Source organism: Crotalus tigris, unplaced genomic scaffold (genome assembly GCF_016545835.1).
Source record: "Crotalus tigris isolate CLP2741 ecotype Arizona unplaced genomic scaffold, ASM1654583v1 scf7180000017855.1216408, whole genome shotgun sequence".
Classification (NCBI taxonomy): domain Eukaryota; kingdom Metazoa; phylum Chordata; class Lepidosauria; order Squamata; family Viperidae; genus Crotalus; species Crotalus tigris.
The window spans coordinates 516122-542952 of record NW_024096677.1 but is presented as its reverse complement, the minus strand read 5'-3'; the positions used below and the strand labels follow the sequence as shown (position 1 = coordinate 542952).

The window sequence follows — 26831 nt, the reverse complement described above, 5'->3', positions numbered from 1 at the left end:
AGATGTATTCCCTGACCCCAGATAGATGAACAAACTACGGGAATACATTGATAAAAACCTGGCTAGGCATTTCATCCAACCAGCAAAATCATATGTAACTGCCCCTGTGCTGTTCAAAGAGAAAAAAAGATGGGACTCTGAGATTGTGTGTGGATTTCAAAGGTTTAAATGCAGTTAGCATGGAGAACATGGACCCCGTCCCTCTGATGAATGACATGTTAGCTCATCTGGCTAAAGGGAAGATCTTCACTAAACTGTGGAATCTGCGGGAGACTTACTACCGAGTAAGAATTAAGAAGGGAGATGAATGGAAAACTGCCTTTAATTGCCCACTGGGAAGTTTCCAGTCCAAAGTGATGCCTTTTGATCTCCAGGGGGCTCCTGCAGTTCTCCTGTAGTTGATAACTGAAGTGCTACAGGACCAGCTATACAAGGCGATATTAGTTTATCTTGATGACATCCTCATATTTACAGAAAGGATGGAGGAACATGTAAAGCAAGGTACTTAAGAAACTATTGAAAATAAACCTTTATGCCAAACTATCTAAATGTGAATTCCATCAAACAAGCCTTGACTACCTGGGGTACTGAATCTTGAATGATGGTGTTGAAATGGACCCAGGAAAGGTCAAAGTCATTCTGGAATGGCAGCTGCCTCAAACTTGCAAGCAGCTACAGAGTTTTTTTGGATTCGCTAACTTCTACTGGCAATTCATCCTTTCCTTTGCGTCAATAGCCTTGCTGATTACCGAACGCTTGAAAATAGGCAGAGGGGGGTAAAAACCCATCCTAATCAACCTTTAAAGTGGACTGTAGAATGGCAAGCCACATTTGAAGAACTCAAAAGGTTGTTCATGGGAGAGCCAATCCTCAAACATCCCAATCTCGAGGAACAGTTCATCACTCAAGCAGATGTTAGTGATGTTGCAGTGGGCGCAGTTCTCTTTCAGAAAAATAACAAGGGGAGTTGCAACCATGCACATACACCTCCAAGAAACTCACCACCAAAGAATGACATTGGGCTGTATGGGAGAAGGAGGCCTTTGCTGTGTGATGGGCGTTGCTAACCTGGCATCACTTCCTAGAGGGGAGTAAGATACCGTTTGAAGTGTGGAAACCTTGAAGCACTCAAGATGATGGGAATGGCGGCGGCGATGCAGGCAATGGCGAGAATGGCAAAGGCAATGCAGGCAATGGCAGAGGCAGGAATGACGGGAATGGCGGTGACATGGCAGGAATGGCGGTGACACAGGCAATGGTGGTGGTGGAGGCAGTGATGGCGGGAATGACGGTGGCAATGCAGGCAATGGAGATGGCGGGAATGGCAGCAGCAATGGCAGGAATGGCGGTAGCGATGCAGGCAATGGTGGTAGTGGAGGCGGGAATGGCAAGAATGATGGCGGTGCCAGCAACGATCCGTCCATTGTCAGCCCAGCCAGCCATGTAGCAGAGAAGGGGGGTGACCGTGTGTCTGGAGCTGCCTCAGTTGCTTACTGGCCTCAGCTGGCCCCAACGAGGCAGCATTCGCAGATTTGCTGCCCAGCCTCATAGTAGCAGCGAGGGGTGGGCATGCACCAAAGTGTGAAAAATGGTCTTAAGTCACTTTTTAAAGTGCCATTGTCATTTCAAAAAGTCACTAAGCAAACTGTTGTAAGGCTAGGACTACTGTACTTTATCACCTTTTTCCTTTTGGTGGGGGTTATCAAGTTTTTGACACCTTGCTAGGTGACTGGAAAAGCCCTGAGTTAGAGTACTCAGATTGTAGCTGCTTTCTTGCAGGTATGTGGAATGGCATGGGACCCACAGGTTTTGCAAAGTTAAGTGAGGAAGTTGGTTACAGCTTATTAGGAAAGATAAAATAGACAACCAAGAATCCAATTATATTTCATCACTAGTTATCAACTATAGAAAACCCCATTTCTGCCTTCCCTGGATTCTGCCATACGATGAAGGGAAGGGGGTGAACAAAGGGGCTTTATGGCCCTCACTTCCTTCAGTACACTTCAAAGAGAGGACTAACCATAAGAATGGGGCTATTACCTTTCATGTAGTTCTCTCTGAAGTCTCCATCCAGCCGGCAGTAAGGAAAAGGGGGTGGGAGTGTAATGCCTGAGACTGTCACTGGAAGAAGGGGGTGATTGGGTGGGGCTACTGGGGAACCCCTTAAAATCTTGAATGGGAGAGCTTGGACCCCAAGTCCTGTAGAATGCCTGCAACCATTTTCTCTTAATAAAGGATGCCTGTTGGAAGAATTATTCCAAGAGTTCTGTCTTCTTAAGATGCAAAGTAGGGTGGGTCCTTACAATTGACCATTCTTCATCCAGATTTTATATCAGTTGCATCTGCTAATACAGGTGTTCTGCTTCAGATTTCTGTTATTTTCAGTATCTGATAAAACAAATGAGTACTTTTCCAACAACCTGTAAAATCCAAGACACTGTTATTGGGACGTGTTTTTGGGAGGGGAGTGAGTGGGGGATTGCCTCATTTTGCTCTTTTAAAGAGAATGCGCCCCCACACCCCTCTGCATTGCCAGAAGCCTTGCGCCATTGCTGTTTGCCTGCTGCACTCCCCCAGCTCCTCTCTTTCCCTTCCTTTGAAACAAACAACCCCCCCGATCCTCCCATTCCTGCCTTCTGAATTAAAACGAGAGAAAGCCAAGCTTTTTCTTTTGTGATCTTTATATATTTAAACTGCAGCTAGAAGGAAGTGGGGAAGAAAACCATTGCAAGACACTCTTCTGTTTTAACTTTTTTTCCTTGTTGCTTTTTGGAGTTTTCATCCTACTTTCGTGAGAAGGCAGCATTTGGGAGGGGGTGTAGCTTCCCCCTTTCCCCCCCAAGCCATCAGCTGAGCAAGATGCCCGCCTGCACATGCTCTTCCCCCTGTCCAAGGCTTTTGTTGTTGTGAGCATTTCTGTTGAGGAATGGCAGGGGGGCTGTTTAGTTTTAGTCCCCACCCATCTACTGAGTGGTTACATCAGGTTTTGGTCTCTTCTGTCATGCTTTGAGGTTACCCATGAAGCATGTTTGTTTTGGAGGGGATCCCCACTCCAGTTGCTAAGCTTGCTTAAACCCTCTTCCTCTGCCTCCTCCTCCTCACCGGAGCCCCCTTTTGTCTGCAACCAGCCCCAGCCCCTGCCTTGCCCCGGCAATGGCACCCCTGCCCAGTCCCCTACCTCGCCTCGCCTCACCCTGCAGGACAAGCCTCCTGCCCATTGCCCCACCTTCCAGAGACCCCTCTGGATTTCTCCCAACCCTGGCCAATCCCCACAGGCATCCCTCCCCAGGAGCAACATCAAGGTGGCCACGCCCCCCTGGCCATACCCACCTAGTCTGCCATGACCACCATAGTCACACCCACATGGTGGGCCACGGCCACCTAGTGATACATAAGTGGGTTTTGGGTTGCAGTTTGGGCACTAGGTCTCTAAAAGGTTCGCCATCACTGCCATAGATCATGTGTTATGTTGTTAATGAATCTTGGACAGATGAATAAATTGTGCCCTCAAAAGGTTTTATTTGATATTTCTTTATGCTATAAATCATGTTAACAATCTTAATTACATATGTTATTAGTTATAAATCTCTTTTCATTTTTATTTTACATTATTTGTATGTTATGTTATGTTATGTGGATGCAGCATAATTCCCCTGAATGTGCATTATACTTTTGTCTCGCTTTAACTAGTTTCTTCCTAGCGAGGAAATAGAGCTGGTTTTAATCTTTAATATAGTTTGTGTATCTTATGCAAAAAAGAATAAAAATTATTGGCCTGTTGCTTTTTTCTTTTGTCTTTTCAATGAAACCTGGGGGGAGGGAGAAAGTTTGTCTCTTCTGTGGTGGTAGATCAGCTTGTACATTTTTTTGTAATTATTTATGCAGCTGCATTTTCAGTATGAGAATCTTTTCTCCCACCTAGAATGGGATGCAGTATTCTAGCCAAAAATCAATCAACACAGAATAAAGTGGAAATCTCTCAATACTGATATGATATTTCTATTGATGCAGCTCAGAACTGCATTTGTTTTTTCTACAGCAGCATCACATGTTGGTTCATCAAGATCTCTGATCCTTTTTCATGTACTACTGCCCTGTATCATCTCCACTTCTATATTATACTTTTGATTTTTCCCACCAAAATTTCTTTTGTAAAAGAAAAACTCCAACAACAATCAGGAGATACAGGAAACATACTCACAGAAAGGCATAAAAGCCTTAAATGCTTATATACAAATGCTCAAAGCTTGGGGAACAAACAGGGCGAACTAGAAGCAAGAGTACATGAGGGTGGATATGACATAGTTGGCATAACAGAAACCTGGTGGGACAAAACCCATGAATGGAATGTACTGATTGATGAATACAAATTGTTCAAAAGAAATAGAGAACACTACATATCTGCAGAAATGCACATGATCAAAGATAAAATCTCTCAAGAATGTATATGGGTTACTATAAAAGAGAAAAAAAGTGACATTGCCATAGGTGTATATTAGAGGCCACCCAACCAATCAGAAGAAATAGATGAACTCTTTGCCAACCAGTTAACAAACATATGTAGGAAGCATACCACAGTAGTAATGGGAGATTCAACTATCCAGATATCAACTGAGAGATCTGCAGCAAGTGGGAGATCAAACAGATTGTTAACCAACCTAGCCAACAACTTTATCATCCAAAAGGTAGAGGAGGGAACTAGACGTAAAGGACCTAATCCTTACTAATCAAGAAGAAGTGATAGAGGGAGTTGAAGTTGCCAGAACCTTGGGTGAAAGTGACCACGTTATGCTGAAATTCAATATAATGCAAACACAAACAATAGAAAATAATCCAATCAGAGACTTAAACTTCAAAAGAGCTAATTTTAACAAACTCAGAGAGAACTAGGAAAATTCCATAGACAAAAATCCTAAACGGGAAAACAACTCAAGAAGTGTGGAAAACTCTGAGAAGTATGATCATTGGTGCAATACCACTGAAAAAAAGAAACAAGAAATCCAAGAGGAAACCAGCATGGCTGCACAAAGATCTCTCTGACAAAAGACAAAAAGGAAAAGTACAAAAAATGGAAAGAGGGACACATAACAAAGGCTGATTATCAGCAGACAGCCAGAACATGCAAAGGTGAAGTCAGGAAAGCAAAGGCTCAGAATGAACAAAGACTTGCAGCAGAAATCAAGGACAATAAAAAAAGTTTCTTTCAAAATATTAATAACAAAAAAAGTCAAGGAAACTGTAGGTCCACTAAAGGAAGAAGATGATAAGGAAGTGTAGCGTTACCTCCTCAGAGGCTGCAAAAAAAAAAAAAAAAAAAACAGGCCCTCCCAGCCTCAGCCCCCTTTGTCAAGCCCTGCAGTAGTGTTCTCTAGGGGTTGATAAGATCTGTCTTCCAGCCGGAGCTCATGCAGAATTAGTAGGTAGCAGGCTCTTGTCATCAAGGAGGGGCTTTCAGGAACGAAAATAACCAGTCACGATAGTCAATGCTATGATGATATCCAACAGCCCAAGCAGGTATAGCAGCAGGAATAAAAGATTCCTCAGTGATCGTTCAGAGTCAAGTGGCATGGAGAGAAAACCCCGGCTCCAGACGGTAGTAGAAACAACAACAGTCAATGTGCTGTAGCAGTAGCTTGTCCCCCAGGGCAACTCCCCCACAATGTCTTAGAACCTGTAGCAGCAGTGATAGTCACAGTCCAAATAGTTTCCAGGCTTCGCAGCAACAGTAGCCACCACCAGTCTCTCCTCTCTTTCTGTTGCTCTCCTTCAATCAGGTTTCAGCGTCAAAACTCTCCCCCCTCCTTTATCTTTATTGTTAAAATCTGAGGCTAGGAGTCTCTGCCAACTCCTCTCCACACAATCTCTCTTGCCTCCATTTGAGATATCCTCCTCACGAAGGAAGTCATAAAACTCCACTCTCTCTCCCCCTCTAGCCTCTGTTTAAAATATCCTCCTTACGAAGAAAACAAATAAAACTTCCAGTCCCTTTACCTTCACCTGATGAACTGCAACTGGCCACCCCCGTCTCTCCTCTCCTTCTCTTTTCTATCTTTTCCTCCAGCCACGCCAGCCACACTCAAAGCCAGCAGCAGCTGTCCCAATCTCTCCCTTCCCAACCAAACTCCTGCAAACACTCTCAGACAGCTTCGCTACAGAAGTAACAGGCAGTAGGGAGAAATCAGAGCTGCTTAACTGATTCTTTGCATCAGTCTTCACACAAAAAGAAATTACAGCCCAACAAGTGCACCATAAACAAGGCACTACAGCAAATGCTTAGCCTGTACCAGTAGTGAGCCACATCCTCGCTTCACTCCAGGGAGGCCGAATCTCCGCTAGGTTAGATCTCGCCCAGGCTTACCAGCAGCTACTGGTAGACAACGCTACTGCAGAAGCACAAACAATCGTCACACACAGAGGTGCATTCTGTCTTAGCTCATTTCAATGAAAACCTACCAGTAACACTAGCCTGTGATGCTTTGCCATATGGCATTGGGGCAGTACTAAGCCACAGGATGCCAGATGATAGAGAGGCCCCCATCACATACAATTCTAGAACGTTATCATCAGCTGAAAGAAACTATGCTCAGATAGACAAGGAAGCCCTCGCCATAGTGGCTGGCATTACAGACCACAAACCTCTGCTTGGTCTCTTCACAGCAGACAAACAGACACTGCAGATCCTGTCACTGCGAATGCTACAATGGTCCATTTTAATGGCTGCATACTCGTACCGGCTACTCCACAAACCAGGTAAAGAAATGGGCCACGCTGATGATCTCAGCTGACTCTCAGCCGACTGCCTCTACCATAGACTGATTTGGACCCAGCCCCAGCTTGTTGTATCCTGGTGATCCAGGACCTGCCTGAAGCACCCTTACATGCAGGGGACATTGCAGCTGAAACCACCACGGACAGAACACTTAGCCGCGTTCTCAATTGGGTGTTAAGAGGATGGCCAGAGACCCGACCAGGCCCTGAGTTCCATCACTATGCTTCTCAGAAAAATGAACTGTTGGCCCACAAGGGATGTGTGCTATGGGGCAGCAGGGTCATCATTCCACCCAGTCTTCATTCCAGGGTGCTGGATTCCTTACACGAGGGGCACCCAGGAATTGTTCGAATGAAGGGTCTAGCCAGGAGCTACTTGTGGTGGCCAGGCCTGGACAAGGACATTGAGAATCAAGTAAGGAGTTTCCAGGCCTGCCAAGAAACCCAACCGGAGATGCCACAAGCACCAGTACACCGCTGGGAGACTACGCATGCCCCATGGTCTCATGTGCACATTGACTTTGTGGGCTCCTTCCAAGGGCAGGTGTTCATAATTGTAATAGACAGTTATTCCAAGTGGTTGGAAGTGGCACCGGTCTCATTGATGACAACAACCAGGGTCATCCAAGAGTTGCACCACTGTTCGCCACACTTGGTCTGCCAGATGCAATCATGTCCGACAATGGGGCACAATTCACGGCAGAAGAGTTTCAATCTTTCATCAACGCCAACATGATTTGGCATGTAACATCCGCTCCATTCCACCCCGCGATCAACGGTCAGGCCAAACTAATGTTCAGGACCACAAAGGAGGTGCTCAAGCGGATGACGACTGAGGACTAGAATCACCACCTGGCGAACTTCCTCTTGTGTCAACACACAACTTCCAATATAGCAACAGGTTGCAGTCCAGCAGAGCTGAGGTGGGGCCGCTGGCTCACCACGAAGCTCAACTGACTTCACCCAGACAGAGTAGCAGGAACTTACAGCTGGGTGAATTGGTCTGGGCCAGGAACTATGGAAGTGGGGCACCTTGGGTGGCAGCTAGGGTAACTAAGATAACGGGGCCCTTGTCATACGAGGTTATTCTGGAAAATGATTGTATGGTCAGATGCCACGTTGATCAGTTACAGCAGGAGTGTCAAACTGCTGGCCTGTTGGCTGGATGTGTCATCCAGAAGCCACATCCACCCCATTGCCAGCAATGGCAAAACCATCCCAGTACGTTGCGTGATGTCACATGACATCGTGAGTTTGACATGTCTGAGTTATGGCGTTGGCAGACTGGACCAGTCATGGGTGAGGATCCCAAGGTTTTATCAGATACACAAGAGAATTGTTTTCCTCCCAGTTTGCCTACATCACCCATGGCTGCCTCCAGGGAAATGGAGGTACAAAGGGCCGTAGAGCCGCTGCCATTCATGGGCGACCTAAACGGCCATCACGACTCTGTTCAACTGGAGATGGACAATACTCCACTTGAACAGGACTCCCCAATAACATTGCAGCAGTCCACCAGGATCCACGGCCCCCCCCAGCCTATCTCAAAGACTATGAATATTGAACAGACTGAGGATGATAACTATCCTAGGGGAAAGGGATGTTATGTATTGAATATATATAAAGTTGTGTTAATCCCTGCTAAAGTGAAACTAACTTAACTCCAACTGCTTGTGAAGCTAAAATGAAACTAACCTTTAGATGACCCTGACTTTTAACTCCATCTGTTTCTCCATCTTTGAACATTCATATTTGGGCGGGTTTTTCAAATATTGTGTTTGGTTAAGGCCCTGTGGGCTCAGAGTATAAACTACAGGCAATTGCCTGCAGTTCTCCAGTTCTAGTTTGAATCAATAAATAACACTGTAACTATGCTGGTCCATTCCTTGCCTACTGAAGCCCACTACACAATAGGCCCTGTCCAACAAAATGAGTTTTAATATGGAGAAAAGCAAAGTTTTACATTTAGACAGGAAAAATCTTCAAAACCTCATCCCAAGAAAGCAGGATTCTTGGAATTGTTTCATTCCAAAAGGAACTTTTATTAGGAGAAGCTGATAGCAGGCACAGAAGGCAGGATCTGAGGGTTTCCTGCTCAGATCAATAAGTTAAAAGAGTCCCAAGCAAACCCCACCCCAATAGTTCATCCAGTCAGTTTAAATGAGTCAATCCCCAGGTATTAAGTCTGCTGTGGGAATGGAGTTGATAACAGGATCCATTCCCACGCTTGTGAAGATGTTGTTGGGTCTTCGCATCTTCCCTTCCACAGCTAGAGATAAGCCAGATGGCCAGAGGCACATTCTTTTCTCACTCCAGGTTGATGACAAGGGAGAGACAGTTCAAAGAGTAAGTAGGTAGAAACAGCGGGAAGGATATATTGTAGCAAAGCAGAAAGCATACCATAGAGCTTTCCCCCCTCACCCTCAGGAGAATGGCAGAACCCACAGAAAGAAATGGAAAGAATTGAAATAGATTCCTCCCCCCAGGAAAGGAATGGGTTCTGACAGGTTTAAGTACAGATTAGGCGAGACCTGGCTCAAAAACAGCAAGTATGAGAGGGACTTTGGAGTCCTAGAGGACACTCACTTGATTATGAGTCAGCAGTGTGCAGTAGCAGTCAAAAAAGCTAATTGAATCTTGGGTTGTATAAACAGAGGCATAGAATCAAGATCACGCAAAGTATTAGTACCGCTTTATAAAACCCTAGTAAGACCATACTTGGAATACTGCAACCAATTCTGGTCACCATACTACAAAAAAGATGTTGAGACCTTGGAAAATTTTCAGAAAAGAGCAACTAAAATGATCAAAGGCCTGGAGACTAAAACATAAGAAGAACGGCTGCAGGACTTGGGTTTGGCTAGTCTAAAAAAAAGAAGAAAAAGATGTGACATGATAGCTGTATTCCAGTATTTGAAGGACTGCCACAAAGAAGAGGATGCCAAACTATTCTCCAAAGCACCAGAAGGCAAGACAAGAAACAATGGTTGGAAACTGACCAAAGAGAGAAGCAACCTAGAATTAAGAAGAAACTTCCTAATAGTGAGGACAATTAACCAGTGGAACAGCTTGCCTTCAGAAATTGTGGGTGCTCCATCACTCGAGACTTTTAAGAAGAGACTAGATAGTCATTTGTCTGAAATGGTATAGGTTCTCCTGCTTGTGCAGGGGGCTAGACTAGAAGACCTCCTAAGGTCCCTTCCAACTCTATTCTATTCTGTTCTGTTCTATAGTTCATTCTGCTGGTTTCTATCCTTGGTTCTAGGTTGGTACTGTCCAGTAAAGTCTTTGCTAGTCTGCCCTTTTTGGTTCATCTGCAAATTTGATACTAATATTTTATTTCCTCTCATCCAAATCATTTATAAGTATTTTGAACAATGTGGGCTTATAATGGAGTTCCGTGTTATTGTGTTCAGCATTTCCTTCTGAAGCTATTAACATGTCCTCATTCAGTAGAAGTGTTTAACCAGCTCATATCCCTGTAACAGTAGTACAATCCAGCCCACATCTTGCCATCTTTGGTGGAATCTCAAGGTTTGTGGAATTATTTGCTGACATCCTTCGGCAACAGTTCTAGAGCTTTCTCAATCCTAGTCATTTAGCATGTGGTATACAAATTGAATATGTGTAACTAGAAGGGTGATTGAATCTGCTGTCCAAGAGTGACCATGCACCACTCTCTTAATTCCAAAGTCTCATCTTTTGGTAAGGGACACCAATGTATCTGCCCCAAGGTGCTATTGGGGGGAGAGCATCCAAATATGCTACTTTGAAGGGCCTCCTGTGAGCTGGGATTAATAAAGGATAAAGCTATTGGGAAAGTGTAAAAAGGGACTGTATGAGCTCTTTGTACTAAAATGTACCAAAAGTGTTGGCTCTCTCTTGTAAATCAGGATCTAAAATTATCTGCTTCAGCTCTCTCCAGCCTAACATGGATACAGATTTGGGGTGAGTACACAATGAGCCTCATTTCTTCCTAGAACATTGTGATCTTTCAGGACAGGTTGGGTTTGAAAGTCATTTCCATAAATTTATTTAAGCCAGTACTTCAACCAGGAGAGACGTAATTGAGAGAATGTAATCCAGTTCTCCAGTGCTCCATCGCTAGAGGTATTCAAGAAGAGACAGGACAGCCATTTGTCTGGAATGGTATAGGGTCTCCTGCTTGAGCAGGAGGTTGGACTAGAAAACTTCCAAGGTCTCTTCCAACTTTGTTATTCTATATTCAATATTCTATCATTGAGCTTTGACTGAGATGCAAATAAGTTCTAACTGGAGAAATGCATTAGCTGTAAAGCAGGAAGCTTGAAGTGAGGATCTCAGAAATTTAGATTGTTCATCATCTAAGGCACAGATGTCCCAGAAAGTGCAATGTTGTGCACCATATAATGAAACACCTAGCATTTGCTTTAAAATGTCTAATTGCTCCAGGCACATAGTTGTTAGCTTTATATCTTAAATATCTAATGATTGCATTAGTGGTTTGGTATGATTTATTCTTGAGAAATTCCCAATGTCTTCTCCAAAACAAACTATTATTTTGTAAATCCTTACAAACTGTTTGCTTAATAATCATTTCCAATATCAGTGCTACACTTACCTTGTCTATTGTTTTTCATATCGTCTTTTCCTCCTTTGCCTTGCCTTCAACTCTTTGGAGGAGTTGTCAGATGTAAATATTGCATCCTCCTCCTTTCATACATCCAGATCTGCTCTGTAAAACTCCTCCATCAAAACAAATGCATAAAAAATAGTTAGAATTAAAACCTCTGATTCAGAATGTTGCTAAACGTCATGATTAATATGGGTTAGTATGCCAATTTTTCAAGACCAGAATGCTTGGCTACACTTATCTTCCCAGCTGAATAGTAAGCATTCCATAGGTCCCAAAGCACTAGACTGCAAATTAATGATTGGCTTTATTCATGAGGAAATTGCTGGTGATTGCTGGAAAAATATCTCTCTGTGCTTGACTTCTTTGTTTAGTAAATATTTTCTCATTCTTTGGCTAACTGATCACAGAAAGTTTGTTTTGTCCTTCATCTTCTTATCCCTACATTGCTTTTTTATTTTTAGTTTATTTCAAGTATGAAAAGAGGCATTGACTATATAATAATAGCATTCTGTGAAGAGGTATTGATTATCTAATAGCATTCTGTCTCAGACAATTGCCAAGCACCCTTTCAATATCACAAGAAAGAACAATTTGCTACGTTTTTCTATGAAGAATTAAGGATGAGAAAAGCAGAAAGATGAATGTCATTCTTCTTACAGTGCTTCTCTCCATTAATTCATTCTCCTTCATATATTTACAAGCATAATTTTCATGCAAACATTTTAGTGTTTTTTAATTTTTCTACTATTATTCCTGTACTGATACACCTTCTGACTTACAAGTCACATATTATCAATTTTCCATTCTATAATGTTTTTGTATGTTTTTTGTGTATTTTTTTTTCTTGGTAGGCATCTTATCTGGACAGATGCCCTGCAAATGTTGTAAACAATGAATCTAGAAAGATAACTATCTTCTGGCTTGTATATAAATTAGGGAAGGACACATTTTCTAGTCTCTTTTGTTACACTGCATGCTGAAGAATACTTAACCTATCCTTAGATATTTTAATGTAATTTGCTTCAATTTAAGTACTGTAATCTATTAGTCCAATTACATGTGTATTATATGTTATTGTAGTTATTTATTATATTTCACAAGTAATTAAAAAAAACTGTCAGCTGTTCTACTAGCAAATTCAACATTGAGGAAACTCTACAGCTTTGAGATGCCATAAAAGATAAACTTTATTGAATATACATCTTGGTATTGAAGAAGCAAAATTAACTCTTAAGTTTCCACTGGGAAAATCAGGTTAGTTAACAGTAGCTTTCCATAACCCCACCCACCAAGCGTTCACATTTCTTTGGTTTGTTATGAGAACGGTCCACTTCTCCATCAGATATCTGCTTTTGTGACCTTGGTTCTCATGGTCTATAGATAGTTTCTTAAAAATCCCATTTGTCCCAAGCTTCCCCTCCCCTCTGTTTCTATGGCAAGATGAGTAGTGGCAGAGGTTAGCAAGCATTTTAGCAATTCAATCTTATAAAAACTTTAGATGAATAAGATGGTAAAAATGAAGAGAGATGCATGAAGCTTTATATAATCTTATAGATGAGATAAAGGGCCAGTGAAATTTAATGGTTAACAAGTTAGAAAAGTTCAAATTCATCTTTAGGTATGAGAACTCACTTAGTGACTTTGGGCCAGTCTGTCTGTTTCAGCCAATCTTCTTCACATAATTGTTAGGTAGAAATCTGTAGCGAGAGAAAAGATTTATGCTTCTCTGAGCTTTGGAGAAAGGCAAGATATAAACTGAACAAGCAAGGAAAGGATCCATCAGTATTTACTTTATTTACTGAAAAGATTTTGTTGGAAGTAAAATCCAGTCTGATTCCAAGCCAGGAGAAAGATGCAGGAAAAATTAATTTGGAAGCAAGGTACAATTGGAAAGGAGGTCTCCATTTATTTAGGAATCAGGAGTGAAGTGTCACAGCAATCGATTCTGGGACACTGACAACCTGGTCTGGTGAGTGGATGGACTTTTATATTATTTTAGGGTTGTGTGATTGAGATTTCTGGACTTCTTGAGCAATAAATTCAAGTGTGTGTCTTTGGTTATTCTAATTGTGGTGGCTTGGTTTCTATTATGGTTGGGAGGTCATGCAGGGGAATGCAAATTTGAGTGGAATTGTCCTTATATGCTTTATATGCTTTATTACTTTTCAACTCTTGGTGCTAACTGTAGCCAGCAGAGCTTTGCCTATGAATAGGCTGCAGATGGCAATGCTTTTGTTCATGAATGGAGCTGTCGAGCTATTAAATTTCCATTTATAGAAAGCTTCCACTTTTAGGAATACAAGTTTTCCATTGACAGGCACTTTGGCTTATTGTGAAAACTGCTCTGGGTGATCTCCTATTAGTGGGAGGATGCAAGTCAGATCTTACAGTGCAGCCCTGATGCTAAAAAAGCTGGCCACTTCAGGTTCCTTAAAATGTTGTACCTAACTGAATGACAATTCTGGTGGCCTGGGATGAAAAAGGACATAAGAGAGCTATGTAAAAAGTTGTGTTGTGTGTGCTTCCATGAAACGAATGACAGGAAAGAGTCCAGGATTTCTGCAGCAAGTGGCTAAACCAACCCGATCATGGGAAGAAATAGCTATGGACTTCAAAGTCGAACTTCCAGAAAGTGGAAGGAATACTGTAATCTGTAATACTGTAATGGACCTGTTTTTCAAGCATGTCCATTTCATACTTGCTCAAGCCTCCCATCAGCCCAGAGACCGGCTAAGATGTTCCTGCAGCACATCTACCAGTTGCATGGAGTACCAAAACAGATTATCTCGGACCAAGGAGTCCAATTTACAGTAAAATTTTGGCATGAATTTATAAAGCTGATAGGGTCCTGTCAGAGTCTCAGCTTGGCATTTCATCCAAGTATGAACGGGACTGCAGACTGAGCTAACACTATGATAGAGCAGTACCTGTATTGCTATGTCAGCAATCTAATTGGGCGGAACTCCTGCCATTCACTGAAGTGACATATAATAATTTGGTACATAGTAGCACAGGATTCATTCCTTTTAAAATAGTGATAGGGATGGAATTTGTGCCCATGCTGGAATACCCACAAGAATACCTTGGTCATCCTAACTGATTGGGTAGGCTCCCTCTAAAAAAAAACATGAGAAAATGTAAAAAAAAGCTGTAACAAAAGTGACTGAGAGTTGGAAGAAACAGGCAGACAAGAAGCAAACTCCCCAAGGGAAGTTCCATCTAGGAGATAAAATGAATCTATCCACGAAATACCTCAAACTGAGACTGCCATGCAAAGAACTAGGTCCCAATTACATAGACCCTTTCCCAATTGTGAGAGTCATTAACCCAGTTACTTAGAACTAAAGCTTCCCAGAATATTGGGTAAAGTGCACCCAGTATTCCATTGTAGTTTATTAAAGGCTGCCCAAGCATGTAGATTAAGACCAGTGGAAAAAGATGCCCTGGGCCCACTAATAGTGGGAGGTGAAAAGAATTATGAGATTAAACAAATCTTAGATTCCAGGCTCTACAAGGGGAAACTACAATATCTGGTGCAATAGAGAGGTTACCCAATTACAGAAGCAAAGTGGATCAAAGTCCACAATATTAGAGCAGATCGCTTAATAAATAGATTCCATGCAAAATACCCTCAAAAGCCAGGGTCCTCCTCAGAGAGGAGATGACGAAATTATATGCCATTAATATGTGTTTACTATTTTTCAAGTACCTTCTACATTTTAGGGGGGGGTCCACCTGTCAAGTTCAAATCGTGTGTATGATGTTGCCACAATTATTGTTTCTCAGTTTGCCAACACACTGGGGGAAGGGGAGAAGAGAAGGAATGCAGGCTCCAGACAACACAAAGTCAACCTGTGTGAACCAAGGATGTTTCAGCATATGTTTGCAAACATACAGAGACACTTTCTCATAACAATATCTTGACACTCGATTGCACCATATGACCTGCACTAATAGGGGAAGGGAGAATTCTATATTTTAACTATATTGGAATGTGTGGGAAATAGCCAGAGCTGGTTTTGCTTCATTTGTGCCAAAATGATGTACTCAGTAGAGTTTTGCATTAAAAGTTCAGATTGTCTCAATGCTCGGTTGAATTCATTAGTCGGAACCTTGACACAGGAATGATATGTCTATAGAAGTTTGTGAAACCTAGGAAGCTCTGCAGTTGTTTCAGGGTGCATGGTGCTCCCCACTCAACTACTGTTCATTTTTCTGCATCCATCTCCACCCCTTCATGAGAGATATGGTACCCTAAGTAGTCTAGCTTAGTTTTGTGAAACTTGCACTTAGAGCTTCACATATAGTTGTGCAGCAAGAAGTTTTTCTAGGACAGCCCTCACCAGCTTCATGTGTTTATCCATGGTTTCTGTGTAAATTAAAATGCCATCTAAATAAATCAGGACTCCCTTGAACAAGTGTTCATATGGTATGATTTTGCCATCTGAATGAATCCCCAGGCTAGGTTCTTATTGATAAAAGTCCTGAGCTCTTCCAATTCCCTTGCTGTCATCAAATACAGTTTGGGTTCTGGTAGCTTAGCCCCAGGCAAGATTTCAATAGCAGTCTATGGGGCAATGAGGATGGAGTATTTCTGATTCCCTCTCACTAAAAACTTCCTCTAGTCCCCAGTATTCTTTTGGAATCAGGCAGACCATTTCACCTCCTTTGTGGGCTGGCAGAGCACTAATTCCTTTCTTCTCCTTAATGAGGGGGGCCAGTTTGCACAGATCCACTTTCACTGCAGCTTTCTCACTGAGGCTTTTCCTAGTGATTTTAAAGATCATTTTCACCCAATATAACATGGGGTTCCACTTCTCCAGCCAAGCAAGACTCAAGATCATAAGTCTGTCCATGCCAAGAGCTACAATAAAACTACTAGCTTCTACACAGGCCCGCATTTTCATCTCTACAGGTTCACTAATGAAAGTGGTGGGACCTTCCCCTGCTAGAGAGCCATCTAACTAAGTGAAAACTATTGGCAACTTGAGTTTGTAGAGGCTTATTCCAAGCCTCTCCACTAGGTTGGGGCTAACTAGACATTGGATGCACCTGGAATCTAGCAAGGTTGTTAGTATGCCCTTTTCCCCCAAGGAAGCTACCATCAGCTCTATTTTCACTATCATTAGTTTCATATTTCCATTTACCAGTGGCTCATCATTCCTGCTACTGTCACTTTTTCTGGTCAGCCTCGGGTCCTTGGTTTGAGATGGTGGGGAGAACTCTATGACCTCAATCCCTTTATATGCCACTTCCTTGGGCTTGGATATAATCCTGCTCCTCTTCAGTGAAGCATTTGGGGTAGCCCCCACTGATCATAGGTAAAGGCAGTCAATGGCTCTATGGCCTTCTTTGCCACACTGAAAACATCCCGTTAGGTCTTGTCTAGGGCTGAGACCTCTCCTGCTCGCTTTTGGAGGGGGGAGTCTCTTCTCTTTGGAATTCTGAAGTATTGTGGTTCCCTCCCTGGGGTGATCATGAAAGAGGGCTAGGTCTTCACTTTGCCAGCCAGGACGTACCAATCTCGGAGTGTACTTGATGACTCTTGGGATAAGCAGGTGTAAAGCACCTTGTGATTCAGGCTCAGACAGAAGTACGGGAGTAATATTTCTTGGGATCAACCCAAGGGTTTTCTGGCTATCCCCCTGAACTCTTGGACATAGGTTGTGATGGATTCCTCCCTTGCCTGATAGTTCTGATCCAATCTGCCAGTGGGTCCTAGAACAGTTGTCTTAGGGCCATCATGAAAGCATCATGTTGTGTAACTTTTCAGCATCTTCATTGTGCAGTGACATGACCAAATTGACAGCCTCAAATTCTAGAGCCCTAGTGACACAGACTGGCCTCATCACCTGGGAGGTCCAGTCTGTACTCTTCCATGAAACCCCAGACCTGGGTAAGGAAGAATCCCAATTGCTTCATCTCTCCATTGAACACAGTGAGCCCAGGTGGCCAATGTCGACTCTGGCCACTGGGACAGCCTGTACAGGCAGTGCTGCTGGGATCAGTAATGCTGGGACAGGCTGAGCAGCAGGCAGCCATAGTTCCCAATCGGGTGCTTGGTCAGGCAGTTCCAGGGGGTCATGAAACATAAGTTCCACTCTGAACAGATCAACTGCTTGCTCAACTACTATGGTTTGGAAATCCTCTCAGCCAGCGTCATTTCAAATGGTACCTCTGGATGGTGTACTTTGGGTCCAGACTCTCATGTTAGTGTCACTTTCACTGGGGCTCCTCCAGCTTCCCAACTTCCAGGGATCATCAGGGTTGGCCTCTCGGCAGGGATGGTTCCCTCCATCTCTTAAGGGATGATGTTGGCTTCCACTCTGATATCTTCAGCCAAGTGTCAGGGTGAGCCTGGTTGCACCAAATCCAACTCTGGCTGGGACAGAGTTCTGGTTCCTCTTCCAGTTTGGGGATCTGCAGTCTCACTGCAGTGCCTTCTCTACATTCCATCTCCTCCTGTGCACCATTGGAAAAAGGGATGGTTGCATAATCCCCACAGTAGGTTAATTCTCCAGATGGATTGAAAATGCAGTTCTGGGTTAATGTCAGCCCTATATCAACTTGCACTTTAAATAAGAATAATCCTTGACTCTATTTGATGGAAAAGGCACAGGTTATTAAAAGTCAAGCAGAATACAATAAAAAAGCCAGAACTGGAGTTCACGTACCAAAACTCCAAGTAAAAACTTTTGCTTGCTTAGGCATTCCCCATTGCTGTTTTCCCTACTGTCCAATCAATTTTGAATAAGATGTTTTGGAAATGGCTACTCTGATTGTATAATGCCTTTCAGCTGCATTCTTTTAATCATGGAGCAACATTGGGATGCATTTTGGCCAGGCACTCTCACTCTTAGCTTTCACTTTCTCACCTAGGCACTTCCCCTGCCCCCAGGCTTCATGGCAGACTGGAACTGAAATGATTGCAGAAAGCAGACATGAGGTGGCAGTTCTGACATTACCATTCTGGAAGATAGGGTCTTGACAGACTTGAACACTGGACTCTATTGAACAAAATGTAATTCAATGTGGATAAAAGTAAGGTTTTACACTTAGCCCCCAAAAAACAATTGTACATATATAAATTAGGTGAAATGTGACTATTGAATAGCTGTGAAAAAAGATCTTGGAATTCTAGTGGACAATCATTTAAATATGAGTTAACAGTGTGTGGCAGCAGCCAAAAAGGCCAATGCAATCCTAGGCTGCATTAATAAAGGATAGAATCAAGATCATATGATCTTGATCATATGAGGGCAATGAAGGCCGCCACCTGTTTATTGGACCCGTGCCCCTCCTGGCTGGTTTCTGCCAGTAGGGAGGTGACACGAGGCTGGCTCCAGGCGATAATCAATGCCTCCTTGATGGAGGGGTCTTTCCCGCAACCTTTAAAGGAAGCGGTGGTGAGGCCCCTCCTCCAGAAGCCTTCCCTGGACCCAGCTGTTTTGAAGAACTTTCGTCCCGTTTCCAACCTCCCCTTTGTGGGGAAGGTTGTAGAGAAGGTGGTGGCGTCCCAACTCTTGCGATCCTTGGATGAAACTAATTATCTGGACCCTTTTCAATCTGGTTTCAGGCCCGGCTACAGCACTGAGACTGCTTTGGTCGCACTGACTGATGACCTCTGGCGAGCCCGGGATAGGGGTTATTCCTCTATCCTGGTGCTTCTTGACCTCTCAGCGGCTTTCGATACCATCGACCATGGTATCCTTCTGCGCCACCTCGGAGAGGTGGGGGTGGGCGGCACCATATTGCGGTGGTTCTCCTCCTACCTCTCTGACAGGTCGCAGTCGGTGTTGGCGGGCGGACAGAGATCGACCCCTAGGCGCCTCGATCATGGGGTGCCTCAGGGCTCGGTCCTGTCCCCCCTCCTTTTTAACATCTACATGAAACCACTGGGTGAGATCATTCGGCGACATGGGGTGAGGTATCATCAGTACATGGATGATACCCAATTATATATCTCCACCCCGTGTCCTTTCAGTGAAGCAGTCGACGTGATGTGCCGGTGCCTGGAAGATGTGAGGGTCTGGATGGGGTGAACAGGCTTAGACTCAACCCTGACAAGACCGAGTGGCTCTGGGTCTTGCCTCCCAAAGGCCAACTGGATGGTCCATCATTAGTCCTGGGGGGGGCAAATTTACCTCCCTCAGTGCAGGCACGCAACTTGGGTGTCCTCCTGGACTCACAGCTAAATTTGGAACAACATCTATCAGCTGTGGCCAGGGGGACCTTTGCACAGGTTCGCCTAGTGCACCAGTTGCGGCCTTATTTGGACCGGGAGGCTTTACTCACAGTCACTCATGCCCTTGTCACCTCAAGACTGGATTACTGTAACGCGCTCTACATGGGGCTACCCTTGAAGGGTGTTCGGAGGCTGCAGTTGGTTCAGAACGCAGCCGCGGGAGCGATTGTGGGCGCGCCAAGATACGCCCACGTGTCACCTATCCTCCGTGAGCTGCACTGGCTTCCTGTGGGTCTCCAGACGCAATTCAAGGTTTTGGTTATCACCTTTAAAGCCCTTCATGGCATAGGGCCAGGTTACTTACAGGACCGCATTCTGCCGCACAGTTCCCAGAGACCGGTGAGGTCCCATAGATTGGGCCTCCTTCAGGTCCGGTCGGCCAGACAATGTCAGCTGGCGGGCCCTCGGGGAAGGGCCTTTTCTGTGGTGGCTCCAACCTGGTGGAATCAACTTCCCCCTGAGGTTCGAACTACTCCCACCCTGCCGGCCTTTAAGAAAGCCGTTAAAACTCTCCTGTTCCGGCAGGCCTGGGGCTGATGTCTCCGGGGGGGGGGCGGGATATGATCGGACTCGCGGTATGACTGTATTATTTTATTGTTTTATGATTGTTTTAATCTCTGTACGCCACCCTGAGTCCTTTGGGATTGGGCGGCATATAAATAAAATTAAATACAAATACAAATAGTATTAGTACCACTTTATAAGTTGTTGGTAAGACTATACTTGGCATATTGCATCCAGTCACCACAATGTTAAAAAGATGTTGAGACGCTTGAAAGAGTGAGAAGAGTGACAAGGATAATTAGGAGACTGGAGGCTAAAGCTTATGAAGAACAGTTGCAGGAATTGGATATGTCTAGTCTAGTGTAAAGAAAGACTAGGGGAAACATGATAGCAGTATTCCAATATATGAAGGACTACCACAAAGATTTTCCAAAGCACCAGAAGGCAAGACAAGAAACAATGGATGGAAACTAAGCAACCTAGAACTAAGGTTATTCTTTTAGGTAATTAAAGTTTTGGTATACAGCTAAGTACCATGACTTGCTTTCCTACCAGTTTCTGCTATGGGCTAGTGGTTGGGAAAATGTCATGCTATTTATAAAAGCAGAGAAAATCAGGCTTGGCAAATTTATAAGTGTGAAATGGACAATGATGGAAAGTAACTGGAATAATAAGACTGGTCTGTAAAATCAAATAGAAAACAGGCAGATTGGTAAATATACAGATGAGGAATCTGACAGCTTATCTTTTGGGTTGGTAGTGATTAAAGAAAATGGTGAGTAGGAAATATTTGTCAACACTGCTAATATTGGATATTCTTGCTTTGACAAAATATGCAGATCTGTCTGGTATTTTTAGAGTTAACTTAGATGATGCTGGGAGGGGAGGAGAAAGAATGTATATAGGGAGTAAACAAGATAAGGATTACCGGGCTACAGAAGGAAGTCAATCTTTGCCCTTCAGGCTGATTGGAGAACATGATTTATGACTGCAAAATAGAGGAGGGGAATAGGCTGGAATGTTATGTGCAGGGGAGGAGAATTCAGATCTTGGCATCCCTCCATGCTGTGCCGACACTCTGTTACACAAAATAAAGATTTTTTAGGAAAACAATGGCTGGAAGGTCTTTGAAGTGTTTCATTAGTCGGAACCATGACAATATTATTTTTTAACTTTAATGTGCAGAAATATTTATTCATGCATGCTGCAGGTAGAATACTGGAGTGTAAAAAAATAACTTTTTGTGGTAGTGATAAGCACTACTAATTGTGAGGCTGTTCGTCACCAAAACCATAAGGACTTTCTAGCAGTCATGCTCACCTTACAGACAGAAATGCTTATGCTTCACTATATTCAAATCTCTATTAAGAAGCAATTGCATTTTTGAAGACTAGAGAGGTAGATCTTGCCCATGTTTACATTCAGTATGATCTCTCCTTGTCTTCATAGTTCATGTACTTTGTCAGTTGAATTCCAGATTAAGTTAGATAACTCACAAATGCTCTACATTCTTAGTTAGGGACACCCAATTTTCCTCTGGGGCTGTCTCTCTCTTGTGTCTATGATTCACATGGTAAATGCCACCATGTAATACTGCAATGGCTTGTTTGTGTATTATTGCAGAACTATACATTCAGTACTGATCCAAGGTATAATATTTGGGGGCAATGGGCAGAATAGCTGAGAGAATCTCTCATTTAGACCAAGAGAGCCAGAAAGGCTGTGTTCTTCAGCAAGAAATACAGGGTGTCTAATCTAGTCTGCATTCTTCTGCCGTTAGGGTGGACCAGTGATCAAGTATGTGAGAATTTCAGAAAGGGGAACCAGGAAATTACTTATCAAGTTCAAGCATTACAGAAATGTTGGTGCCAATGTTTGAGAGGGGGAGGGGGGAGGCTCCGCCAAACACAACATCTGCAGACATTATAATCCTGAGGCTCCAGCTGTTCAGAACTGTTTCAAGCATGTAAGTAAAAAAAGAACTTTATTTATTTAAATCATATTTTCCCTTTATTCTTCCACACCCTGAAAACTTTCATTTTCCAAAGGGACCTGTTGAGATTATTCATTTACTTTCTTGAGAATGTGTGGCCATGCTAGATAGGAGTATTTTCCATGTGAATCTGCTATCCTGTTCCTTAACCAGACATTTCTCTGCAATGCACTGCATTTTTCACTCCGCATTTCACCTTGCAAGAAAAAAAAAGGATTGTTTGTTTTATCATATGTACCATTTCTTTGCAGATGGTGATGCTGTCAGGAAACTGGAATTTAGTATGGCATATATCAAACTTCCTCCTTTTTTCCTTTCTTTCTTTCTTTCTTTCTTTCTTTCTTTCTTTCTTTCTTTCTTTCTTTCTTTCTTTCTTTCTCTCCACTCTCATCTTTCTCTCTTTTCAATAACTAGATTTAAAACAAATATAATATTTTTAAGAATAGAGAAGGCATCTTGATAACAATATTTCTCCTATAATAAAAAGATACAGTTGTTTCTTTTCTCTTTTTTTACATAACTGTACTGAGATGGAATTGAGAAAATCCAAAGATTCTGACATATTTGCCCTGTTATGTATTTGTTAGACAATCAGGGTTTTTTCCTTGTTTGTGGCAGTCAGTTTTCTTCACAATTTAATTAAACTAGTTGGTTAGACATAATCCACATGGAATTCATTGAATATGTGAGATTAAACCAATATGAGAAATTGAGCCGATGATATTATTTCAGATGCAGAGGCACCAATGGGGGAATTCAAAATTTCATGTTCTGTTGGGTTCAATGTGATGGCTCTTTCAATAGCCCTTGGACATTTTCCTCCTATTTGCTCTCAAAATCCTCTTACGTATGCAGGAGACTTTTACCAGAGAGTTGATCACTCTGTTTAACGTCACAATCTACTGTAAACAGTTGATTCAGAGCTGATATAGTCAGTTGCTTGATTTTTTATCAGGTACTTAATTTCTTTGATTATGAATAGAAGAAAAGAAGGATATGTAGATATACAGCATCCTGGGAACATACCACCGCATTGTAGCTAAACCATTTATTTTCATTTGTTTCTTAGATTTATACCTACTTTGTATAAACTTTTATGAATAATATTTATGCATTACTCTTTACTCAACATTTCAACTGGCCAGCATTTATTCTGCTTTTCTTAGGGGCCATTGTTTTCAATCTCTTTTCTAATAATTAAAAAAATCTCTACAGTCATTTCTATGGCATCTTCCTATAGTATGCTAGGCAGCTTACCTAGTTTTTTTCTACAATGACCAAATATTAATATTGTGATCATATGCAGCTTTACGCAGATATATTTTGCTCTTTGTTCATCATGACTTGCTTTCCTGGAATGTGCAGAAGGTTATAATCCTAAACTTCCTTTTAGATACCAAAAATTTTGATTCCTGCTAGCTATGCTGCCCCACTCACTCACATACGCATATAATTGAACTTTAGAGAGTTTATTAATATTCCCCAGCAATTCCCTTTACCAAAACTTGAACTGTCCCAATTAAGTCCAGCCACAAGCAGGCCAAGATTAGTCCACAGAGCAATGGCCTAATAGTCCACCAAGTAATTGAAAGTTGCTCAAACAAAATAATTCCACCAGGCAAAACTTAAATCCACACACAGGAGAGCTCATGTGGCAAGAAAAGTTCAGAGTCTCCAAAGCACAATTCCAAACACCGTGTCAATCCAGAGTGAAGCAAGAATCACAATGATCAAACAAACAGTTAGAAAACTGTTAAGTCCTCGAGTCAATGATGAAAGAAGAGCACACATTCTGAAGGTAACAACAGCTTTTATTCTTCTTAGCTAACTCCGACACAACTCAGAGGCTCGCAGGCCTCTCTGACTCTAAATAGAATCCCCGGGCAAAAAAGGTTACAAAGAGCATGCACGCTTCGTGCCTTGCGCATGCGCGCAGGTTGGCGCCACTCAGTCTGGTCCCGGGCAGCTTGCAACAGCCCGGGACCGTTGCAATGCCCCAAGTCTGCTTTTGCAGGCTCAGGACACAACACCCCTTCCCCCCGGATGAAACTTAATTAACCTATATATAGATAGGTATACGTGACCTCACAAAGGGACGTGGTGTGCTATCCCTTATGGAACTGCACATACTGTTACAGCTACTAATAGCTGCTCTATACATGGTGCAGTGCTATTGTTTCGGGAATTGAGTGTCCACTACCCACAATTCCAATTCCCTAAACAGTAGGCACCTTCCTCATTTCCCTTGGCTTGACAGCAACTTCACATACTCTTCAAGGTGTTTGGGAGGTCTTCTAACCCTCTGTGACCTCCTTAGAGTTTGAGAACACCCTTGACCTTCCTGTGTATTTGTTGCAGCAGAGTTTTCCCCTCTTTGTTGCCCTGGTGGTCCCCGTGACCTATGTTCTGATGCCTGGTCTGCTTGCTTGCCCACTGAGCTTGACAGACTTTGCTCCAAATTGTACCTGGTTGATCTGCCTAAGTGTAGGCTATCGGGGCCCTCTAGGTCCCACCCAGTGTTTTGATATTCTGTGGTATTCTCCAGGTCCAAAATGGACCTATTATAGGAACGCATTCCTTCACTCCCAAGCCCAGTAGCTGGGTTGTCTGGGGTCTCTGCTGTGCTCCAGTGTTCAGTTGCCCCCCATTCAGTGCTGGAGGTACCAGAATCAGGATTTGCCTCTCTGACTACCCCCATGTATCCTGACTTCCTTTTGGAAGCAATTGCAGCATTTGGCCATCTAGTTTGTTTGGTTGCCAGTTCTCTGGAATGATTTGGGTTGTTTGGATACTTCCAGTTATTCTCCCTGTCTGGAGTGCTGTGATAGGGTTGTGAATATTGAGAGTGCCCTCTGAGTGACTCCCTGGCTGGAGTAAGTACTGGTGCATGTATTATTCCTGGATCCCCTGAATTCCTGTTAGGTGCACTTGCAGAACCTTGGAAGAGACCTTCCTCTGCCACTCCATTTGCCCCTGACTGCTGACAGTGCCCTTCCCTTTGCACACACTGGTCCCCCTCCCCCCTGGAGAAAACCCAGAAGTTGAAGAGGAAGAGTCCAGTCTCATACGCAGCTGATTGATATGCTGTTGGCCATTGTCCAGAGAAACCTCGTAGGACAAGGGACCAGTGACCTTGCAGACCACAGCCAGAACCCACAGGTGACTGGGCCCATAGTTCCGGGTCCATACCGGGGCACCCACTTGCAAACACCTTGGTGCCGTTGGTTGCGAAACCCGAGGGGCCACCCTGTCTGGATGCAGTCTGTCAAGTTTGGCAATCAGTCTGAGCCCCCAAAGAAGTTCTGCCGGGCTCTTCCCAGTGGAAGTAGAAGGTGTGGTGCGGTAAGCAAGAAGAAAATCTGCCAACCTGTGATGCCAGTCACCATAAACGAGTTTCTTGAGAGAATCCTTGGTGATGCGAACCATCCGTTCTGCCATACCGTTGGTGGAAGGGTGGAAGGGCGCCGAAGTCGCATGACGAATCATGTTGGCCTGCAGAAAAGCCTGAAACTCGGAAGAAGTGAATTGAGGACCGTTATCTGAAACCAGAACATCTGGAAGGCCATGTGCAGCAAAAATTCCTCTTAATACTTGAATGGTCTTGGCAATGGTAGTGGAGGAAACAGGAACAACCTCAAGCCACTTTGAATGGCTATCAACAAGGACCAAGAAGAATTGCCCCTGAAAGGGCCCATCGTAATTTACATGCACTCTAGACCAAGGTGATTGTGTTTCCTCCCACCTATGCACAGGGTCCTGAGGCATTTCTGGCCGTGAACGCTGGCACAAATGGCATCCGTGCACCTGGGCCTCTATATCCTTGTCTAACCCAGGCCACCATAAATGGCTGCGCACAAGTGCTTTCATCCTGACAATGCCAGGATGGCCCTCATATAAAGAGACCAAGATCTTAGATCTCAATGAGGTGGGAATAACTACTCTGCTGCCCCACAACAGACAATCCTGAAAAGTGGGTAACTCATGCTTCTTGAGCCAAAAGCTTTGGAATTCCATACCTGGACAACTCTCAGGCCATCCATACAAAACCCATGAAAGTACACGAGCAAGCGTTAGATCTGTGGCCGATTCTGCAGCCACATCCCTAGCATCCAGGGGAGACTCAGCCAACGCCTGAATGGAGAGAATATTGATGGCAGGAGCAGGGTCTGCTTCCACTAGCTTCAGAGGTAACCTACTTAGGCCATCAGCATGGCCCATTTTCTTACCAGGTTTGTGAATCAGTGTATAATCATAAGCTGATAAAAAAAATAGATCACCTCAGCATTCTGGGAGAAATAATCTGGGGGGTTTGTTTGTCAGTAGTAAACAACCCCAGCAGGGGCTTATGGTCAGTGTAAACCGTGAAATGCCTGCCATATAAAAAATCATGGAATTTTTTAATTCCAGCTACAATGGCCAAAGCTTCCCTGTCTATTTGAGCGTAATTATGCTCAGCAGAGGATAAGGTTCTGGAGTAATATGCAACAGGAACCTGAGTTCCATCAGCCTTCAAATGGCTGAGTACAGCTCCCACCCCATAAGGGGATGCATCACAAGTGATGCAGACAGGTAGGTTTTCATTGAAATGTGCAAGCACATCATTGGATGTAAGCAAGGCCTTGACCTCATTGAAGCTTTTTTCATGTACTTGGGACCATTGCCAAACTGCCTGCTTGTCTAAAAGCCTATGCAGCGGTTCTGCTACA

The 26831-nt window shown here is 43.4% G+C and overlaps 1 protein-coding gene across 8 annotated transcripts in view; it reads left to right on the top strand.

Moving 5' to 3' along the window:
• The window catches only part of C1QTNF7 (C1q and TNF related 7), a 146718-nt gene that overhangs the window by 35136 nt on the left and 84751 nt on the right, over positions 1–26831 (top strand). The window contains exon 1 of one of the 8 annotated variants that reach the window (XM_039343492.1): positions 22084–22098. The exons of the other annotated variants lie outside the window; for them this stretch is intronic. The gene's annotated coding sequence lies outside the window, so the exon portion shown is untranslated. Of the gene's footprint in view, positions 1–22083; positions 22099–26831 lie in introns of those variants that run through there. 8 annotated transcript variants of the gene reach the window in all.